Consider the following 9,745-nt stretch of genomic DNA (forward strand, 5'->3'; position numbering starts at 1 on the left):
GAACCGTTTCAACAATGAAATCAGAGAAAATTGGCAAACTCTGATAGGAAACAATCAACCTGGAGCACAAATATCCAGGTCTGACCAGCAGCACTACAAATATACTCAGAAAAATTCTTTTCAATCGAGGTCAGCTCATGGGACCAAACCCGGCGCCTCTCGACGCTAAGCAGAAACTTAACAACCGAGCAATTCTGCTGGATATGTATGTATATAAAAAAACCTCATGTACCACATAAATATAAAATAATTATAAAATAAAATAAAAAGGCAATTTAAACAATATTTCAATAACAAATGTACGACAATATAAACTATAAATATAAATTTTATTTTATTTTTACATAGATATATTATATATACCAGGAAGGCTTGACAGGAAGACCCCAATGCGCCTTCCTGGACAATGAATTACAAACAATGCAGCATTTTATTATTACATAAATCACTGTATTTCCAGAAGCTGGAGAGCACGAAATAACAATTAATTAGTTAATTAATTACATAATTAATTCATTGAGACGTCAATGGATTAAGATTTGTACACAATTTTTACAAATTATACACACAATAAATACACAAGATTTGTGACAACAGGAAAGAAGATTTTTTGCCAATTTTGAGGAACCGTCTCAACAATGATCAGATAAAATTGGCGAACTCTGATAAGAAACGATCGATCGTCACAAATAACCCCAAATCTAACCAGCAGTTTGGTGGATTGAACCCTTGAAAACAACTTCTTCCTGCCAATGCATTTTTTAACCATCTATTTTTACCATGGTAATCAAACTTTTTTTTAATTTTATTTTTATTCGAAATATACCAATATTAGCGTAATTACATAAAAATGTGTTTGTGTTTGAGAGTTTTTCGTTTATTATTGTCGAAATTTGACACAAAGTGCTGCCCAGGGCAGACTGGAATCAAATTATAAATTCATTGATTTTTAATATTTATAAATCGAAGCTGCATTTTTAACAAAATTCGGAAAGCTTATATTTGGAGAAACGGGTTTCCGGAAACTTCAGATTTTTAACAATGGGTTTCTGGAAACCGTTGGAAACCCGCTGGATGACAGCACTATAAATACATATGTCAATAAAAGATGTTTGAATAAATCTTCCTGCCATATTCAAAGCGTTCTATAATATTCGATTCAAAGCAAATTCAAAGCTTCTTTTTTTCGTATATTTATACTAAACTAAACCAAACCATTTAAACGTCATAGTTCTTTATCAACTCAAAATAAAATAAAATTATACCGCGCGCTCATATTACTACTATTAACCTATGCTTCACCTGTATGGAATAACGCCTCGAATACTAAACTTTCCAAGCTCCAAATAATACAAAATAAATCCCTAAAAATAATTTATAACACACCCATATATACTAACTTGAAAAAACCGTATGCCTTAAATAATATTCCGTTATTTACAGACATTACTAACAAACTAACCAGTTGATTCTATGACAGAGTCACTAATAACCATACTAACACATTTGGGACTTTAGGTTAGGTAATCTGTTTAGGTAACAGACTACCTAAGCACAGTCGGCTTTAGATCGTCGACTTTAGACAGTCTTTAATTAATATTATGTATTAGATGTATTATGAACATTTATAAGAATTATAAATAGGTTTTTGAGCTCTTTTTCCTATTATGCTGTACATTAACATTAGAATAATATAATACTATGATTACGAACAAAATTAAATTAAAATTGTAAAATAGAAAATGATCAGTGGATCAATAGCTATTAAAATAGAAATAAGATGTATTGTGAACATACATAATTTAGTAATAATGAAAAGCATTTAAAAATCAAAATCAAAGAAACAAGTTTTTTTGAGACGATCTCGTCCCAACTTATCTAACACTACATATATAATATAATAGAACACATACTATATAATAGAATACATACGATTGCTCGTATGGTATTATTAATATTCCCAACTTGTCCCACAAAAGATGTCAAAAAACCAGTCTTTGAAGTTAATTTGGGCATATATAGTTACATACATACATATTTACTAGTGATACGTGAGCGAGCAGTCGAATTCTATGGGGATATTGTTACATGTAAACCCAGGAAATATTTTGAATGTGTTTCGATCAAATAGTATAGTTGCTTTGTGAATCATGAACTACATATTCATCAATTCTGGACAATAGAACCATTGGTGAAGAGGATTTGACGGTAGATAAATTTGATGTTGGGCTGCTAAAAAGCTAGAAGAATGTTTTATATATTGATGGAATTTATGGAGGTTTGTGATCATCAGAGCTTTCTCCATCTTACATACATAGGTAATGTATTTTATATTTTGCTAGATCATTATCTTACGGGATCGGTTTTTCCTTTGATAGATTGTATTTATTGGTTGGTCTCATCAGCATCACATGCCCAAATTATTCCTTTATTTTAATTTATAATGTTAATTACCGTAATAACAATTCCCATCTATTGGGGAGTAGAATCTTGTCGGAATTCGTCAATTCAAGAAATTTTAAATAAGATAGGAAATATGTCTTATGAATTAGTTATTAAGCTTTTTATCTTAATAATGTTTTAAATACTAGCATTGAAATAAGAGAAATTTGACAGAAAAAGAGGTAATAATCACTGGACCAGTAACAATTATCAGTATTAAACTTGAAACGTATTATGTATATAAATACATAGTATGTATAACATACATACATATTTCACGTGTTTTTGAAAATTACATAAATATATACAAACATATTTCTAATCTGATATGTAAATTTTCAAATTCTTGAAAATTGGCATCTCCTTTCCAATCTCTATAGCAAATCTCAAGTTATTCAACGTTTTGAGGTTCGCCGATTTGTATAAAAAAATTGTCTCCATAAATTCCACCGTGGATGATGTTTGTATGAATTTCGCATTGTATAAAATGCTTGTATTTATTGTATTGTATCTGTATTAGTCCACTCGTCGATTTAGAGCGATGTGTAAAGGCGAATGTACATGTTCGATAAAATAAAAATAAAATTATACATATGTATCTGCTGTTACTATTGATTAAGTTTTTGAACAGTTTGCTATTTATGAGGTGTTTTGGTAGACGATTTTATTTTGTTCCATCAACCTTGAATCTTTCTTTAGTTCACCTTTATTTTGTTCCACCAATACGAATCTTTTAGGCTATTTTTATATATTTTGAACAATGTCAGATGATAAAAAGCTTTATAAATATGGAAAAGTATGAAAACGATCGGATAAGAGGCAATTTTTTTCCTGAATTGTAATCGTAAGTGAAGCTAAAAGGAGGTATGTAATAAAAATAAGTGACAGTGAAAGGTTTATTCGGTTGATTAAATAAAATCTTAAGTGTTTCGCAATTGTTAATTGGCATCAATTACATATTTCAATTTCAATTACGTAGAGGTTTATATATAATGGATAAATACATATTTGGAAACTTTTTTGTTTTGAAAAATTATTGCAATACTGTATGTTTCTATTTTAAATAAATAAAATATCTTTGATTGCTTCTGCGACTTAAGCCAACAGGAGCTTCAATGCTATGAAGACGTATTAACATAATTAAAACTTACAAAAGATATTACTTAGAACATCTACAAAATAAAATATTCTGATCAAAAATTATTAAATTTGCGTTATATGTGTATTACTTTTCCCTGAAAATCATTACACTCTACTATATAAATTTAAATACAAGATTGTAATTTTTAAAACTCTACATAATACGTTTCGACGAATACTAATAATTAATTGTTACTGGTCCAGTGATTATTACCCCATTTTCTTACTTAAAATACTACTGCTTAAAACATAATAAGATAAGCAGCTTAAAAACAAATTTTTAGCCGAGATTTCAATTCCTATTGAACGGCCTCAGTTTTTCTTTTTTTTTGTACTGAACCTTCTACATACATACATACATACATTTGACAAACACACTTATCTCAAACGAAACTCAAGCAAAAAAACGCTCCGATTACAAAATTTTCATACAAAAGTCGTTAGCCCCCAAAAGTGGAGCATAAATTATACGATAAGGACCACATCAACCCAGCAAGCCACAATTTCACCGACATTTTTCAAGGAATTGCTCAAACCGAGTGCCCTTGTACTCTAATGAGCGGAAAGAAAATACACTAGTATATACAAAATACAATAACACAAATTAATCAATGCACGGAAGTCGATTTGCGACGAATGTTAGACTGTGGCTCGAGCCTAAATTTTCACCTGGCAATGAACCCGCGTGTACGATAATATCATTAGTTAACTGCAGGTAGGTACATACAAGTAACGTTTGATGGGTCATTGTTAGCGAGATGTCAGTCGTGTGACATCTCAAGGAAATGTCGAAGTCAATGTCATGTATTGACGACGTGTTTATATCTTGTATGTATGTATGTAGCTAGACGTGCTTAGCGCATGTGTCATAGATTGGGACACGTGTGCTATCGAAAAAGTCATTGAAAGTCATTGCGTAAAGTCAAGCTTCAAAAGTTGAAAAGAGTTCAAATCTTATATTAGTAGGTTTTGATGTCAAATGCGTGAAGCCAACTGTGGTAGAAGGAAAACTTTCTTGTTGTAAACGAAACGCTACTAGACATTATATGAAACGTGGGTTCAAATCCCAGCAAATATTGAGATTTTTTTTGGATTTTCTCGATGATTTCCTATTATCTTAGTACTTGGATTTGTCTTGACATATGCTAGGTTATTCTCCAACCCTTTGTCTTCTCGCTTGCTTTTCAATTCACTTGTGAGAAGTAAGCTAGAGTATAATGCGATTGTGTGGAATCCGCATGATGCATATTACTCTCTGATGATTGAGAAAGTGCAAAAAGCATATCTTCGTTTCCTATATAAGAAAGAATATGGGTATTACCCATATCTCTATCCTACTCCTTTCCTTTTGGGCATGTTTGGGTATAATTCCCTTGAACTTCGGAGAAACTTCTCATCAATTCGTTTCATTCTACGTGGTAATACGTCATGCCCGTTGTTGCTGGAGCAGTTGGGACTTTATGTCCCTGATCACTATGTACATATGTATGTATGTGCGTGGTAGACATCATCATTTGATGGCTGTACCTCCTGCCCGCACAGTGCTTTTTCGAATGGCTCCTATTCCAAGAGCTATTCGACTTCTTAATGAAATCGTTGCTGCCGAGACTGTTGTGATATTTTTCAGCTTGGTGAGCGTAAATTGACGTATATTACTCTAACCCAGTGCTACCCAAACTATGGTCCGCGGCCCATTACCGGTCCGCGGAGAAATACGTAATTAAAAAAATAAACCAATAGCTTATGTCATAACTATTTCAAAATATAGACTGGATAGCAAAGCTAGCTTATTTGACAGATATTTTTTGCATTTTGAATGACCTTAACTTATCCATGCAAAGAAGAATGTCATCTTGTTTCACAATGGCAGACAATACAGATGGGTTGAAACGAAAACTAAAAACATGGAAGATTCGTGTTTCAAAAGATTGCTATGACGTGTTTCACAATTTGGCTGATATTATTTACGAAGGAGGAGAGAAGCTTAATATGACGTCTTCGCGCGATATAATCAGTTGTCATTTGACAAATTCATCAAATCAGAGCGATTCGATTTCTATTTTCCACCAGATGACGATCCACGAAAGTGTAAAGGATGGATACGAAATCCATTTTTGCCATGGAATTATGATATATCACCTAATTTGGAAGATAAACTAATTGATCTGACGGCAAATCAAGTATTAAAAAAAATGTTTTGAAACAACAACTTCACTTGCAGGCTTTTGTATCAAATTAAAATATATTTATGAACTTGCAGTGAAAACTCTTTTATAATTTGCATCAAATTATTATTAATAACAAACTATTATTATTAATAAAAAATTATCTAATAACAAACAAGCTCATATGTATGTCTCATTAGTTTTTTTCGTATTTTCATTTTTTATCTTTGTTTAATATACATATTGTACTTCTTTGAATTCAATAAAATAAATTTTACTACTTAGATTTTATTTTATTTTTATTTGTTTACAAGTTTTCAACCATATACATATATAACCTTTTTATTTTAAAATATGATGCTGATCCGTGAGAATTACTGAAAAATATATACTGGTCCGCCAGCTGAAAAAGTTTGAGTAGCACTGCTCTAACCCATTTATCTGGTAGTTTGCGCTCATCATTGTTTTCATGATTGATTGTGATTTATGATTGTGGAATTTTGATTAACTCTTTTCCATTTGGGCCTCACAGGGATGTTTTGTATTTGCAGTTGGTTCTTATTTATTGGAACTGGCTGTAGGTGCAAGGCATTCCTTATGTTATATTTTATATTTGATATTTTTACGTATCTGCTATTATTATTGCTATTGTTTTTTTATGATTATGTATAAATGCATTTGTGTCTGTGTATATATGTAGGTGCATATGTTTATAATTATTTTTCTTTCTCTTTTTTATTTTATAAGACATTCCCTTCTTTGTTGTTTTTTTTATAATTTGTAATTATTATTATCATTAGTTGTTTGCTTTATATGCTTTATATCCATGTGGTGATCACTGTACATGGAATATAATATTTTCATTTATATTTGAATATTTTTTGTCTCACTGTACTGCTTCTTTTTCTATATTTTATTCTGTATGTGTGCCAATTTAAATAAAATAAATAAATAAATAATTTCATATTTTGATCGATTTTGAAAAAAACTCGAAACTATAAAAATTAATAATTGTGTATCGAAATAGGTATTCAGAAATCACTTCAATGTATCATAAAAAATGGTGTTTCTGATAAATTTAAGCAATATAAAATCTCATTCTGTCAGGTGTCCGTTCAGCCAAACGTCCGGCGGCATAATGTCTGTTCGGCCTAGTGTCGGTCAGCCAAGTGTCCATTCGGCCAATAGTCCGTCAACCGCTTTTGTGCGCCCCTTGTATTTTAATTTGGAACATTATCATTTGAAATGAGTAGTAGTTGCACAATATGCAACACCCAAATTTTAAAAGCATCGTAAAACGACGTATCCAAAACTGTCGTGGGCTCAAATTATAACAGGTCAAGGAAAGTTTTTTTTCTGTTTTAACTGCCTCATCTTTTGCCGTTGCCATGGCATTTTGGATGAGACAGAAAAAGTAGTGAGAATTTCAAACACCTTTTTAATACGAAGAAGTTTCTTCTTTATGATAGAAAGTTGCGATTTTGTTTAACACCAAAGCTTTCAAGCATCTACGTACATATGTACATATATATGTATGTATGTCTGCAGAAAGGATTCTTTCAAGAACTTACATAAACTAGTGCTATACCCGTTGAAATATCATCGCATGTGTGTTGGCATATTAACATTTGAAGGACAGAGCGTCGAGATCGAACGAGTGTCCCTAACCGGGGTTGAGTAAGACCCCAGTATTTTTTAATCAAAATACAGCTTTTCTCAATACAAATGGGTTCAATATACATATATCTTATTAATCATTTTATACATGAATATAAAAAAGTTTTAGTCCTATAGCATGCTTTTGACTATTTTTGTATTAGAAAATAACGACAAGTATCGACATGCAAACGCACATAGGCACGGCCAACAGGCGACAGCATGACTCAATAGCTACGCGCCAAAAGCGACGAAAATAATATCTTACGAAATAAAGATGTCGCTTTCTCTCGCATTGATTCATCGAGCAACAAGAATATGCAAGCGAACAGTAAAAAACATGACTTATCGCTAAAGCCTTTAAATCATACTTTGGAACGTTGAAATGTATAATGTATTTTTTTACGATGTACCCCATTTCAAAATCATACAAAGTCTATTAAAATAAATTTCTTGTAGTTCATTCTAGGAATACAAGAAATATAGGGTGTATAGCTTTGAAAACCACATAGTTATTACAAAAAACGTAAAAATTGGGGCACTTGCATACCCTACTTCAGTGAGGGAAGGTTAAGTTATTAAATAAAATAAAAAATAAAAGTAAAAGAAATTATATTTAATTGTTTGATATGAAAAAAAAGGTAAAAACTACCTATCTAACTACCTACCTACACCTAAACAATATAAAACATAAATAGAAAAATTAATTAATTAATTAATGAATTTACTAAATTTTCAATAGATGGCGCTCAATTCTCAGAGACTAATTTGCCTGGAGGAAATATTTGTAGCAAACAGTATACATACATATATAGAAGTTTTTTCTTTCGTAATTATATTCGTGCATTAGGTTAGTGGTTTAGCTGTGACGTACTTATGTATGTCGAATCGAAACCATTATAGTACGGCGAGCGTTATCTTACATATGTATGTACATATATTGCCTAGTTTTAAGCAATATTCAAAAGACAAGCTTATTAAGAGACGATGTTTTTTAAGTTAACATAAAACATTTATGGCTAGTAGGACGAAAACACACAGCGGTGCACATGGCACGTAATTTTTTAGACATTTTTAAATATGCGAAAAAAATGGGCCGTGCCTTGGAATGGAACGTCCAGCACGCCCCGCCCCAAAATGATCCTCTGGAGCATTTTCGGTAAAATTGTATCATTGTATTTGTCCTTGCTTGACACTGATCGATAACGGTGTATGCCATATTCGAAGAACTGTAGGAGACCACCCACAGTGGGGAGCCAAGCACACGACGTGCCGTTCATCGCTGTGTGTTTTCGCCCTTATAGTACGGCGAGCTTTATCGCCGATACATATGTATGTAGATACACACGGAATAGCGATATTATATAAATGATACATACATATGTAGTACGTGTTAAAGTATTTAATCAATTATTTTGTATTTTAAAGGATGAGTGGTGCAGATTAACTGTAATGTTAAATAAGTGGAAAGTTTTCGTTTTCGTTCGAAATAAATTCAAACTTTCCCAATTGCAATTTTCTATTAAATTGATGGATATTTTACGGATACTTAAACTTTTGGGTACTTTAACACGTGTAATTAAGGTAGTACTTGGTATGAACTATGATATTTAATTATTTAGTTTTCAAAGTTTAAATATTATATAAATCTTGCGAACGTCTTCTACGTTTTTCCAATGGTTTTCCCGACTTGTTTGTGTTGACGGTTCAATACTATTATTGCAACATATTACATGTCATTGACATTTAAAATTTTCAATTTATCCTCATCACGTTTGTCCATTTTTGGTCACCTCTATGTTTTTTTAATCGTCAAATTTAAAAGAAAAATCGTCAAATTTAAACACCATATACATATATATTATACAATATGGAATAAAAAATGGAAATCGTTTAAAATATCTCAGGGTTTCAATCACATATTCCAAAAGATGTGACACAATGTGACACATTTTTATCCTTCGTCATTTTTTAGTATTCGTTTCCCAAGCTATATATACATCAGGTTAATCTCCAGGACAATAATAAGACGTACAATAATCTGAAATTGGCTCACTGAAGGACTTTCATAACGTATATTCCTAAAGTTTTTCGTATTCACAGTATTTGTTGAATTTTGAAGGAGCCTTGTGGAAATGATAAGGATGTATGAGTGGGATTTGAGATAGAGAAATACAATAGGACTAGTAAATAAAAAAAAGTATGAAAATCGAGAGAAATATATTTTTTCACTTTATTTTTATATTTTCGTCTACATTTATATATATATATATATATATATATATATATATATATATATATATATATATATATATATATATATATGTACATATGTGTAAATA

The 9,745-nt window shown here is 31.2% G+C and overlaps 1 protein-coding gene across 1 annotated transcript in view; it reads right to left on the minus strand.

The window, feature by feature from the left end:
* The window catches only part of LOC143921428 (uncharacterized), a 339,615-nt gene that overhangs the window by 243,625 nt on the left and 86,245 nt on the right, over positions 1–9,745 (minus strand). The window lies entirely within an intron of this gene.

The sequence above is a fragment of the Arctopsyche grandis genome, chromosome 13 (assembly GCF_051622035.1).
Source record: "Arctopsyche grandis isolate Sample6627 chromosome 13, ASM5162203v2, whole genome shotgun sequence".
Taxonomy (NCBI): Eukaryota; Metazoa; Arthropoda; class Insecta; order Trichoptera; family Hydropsychidae; genus Arctopsyche; species Arctopsyche grandis.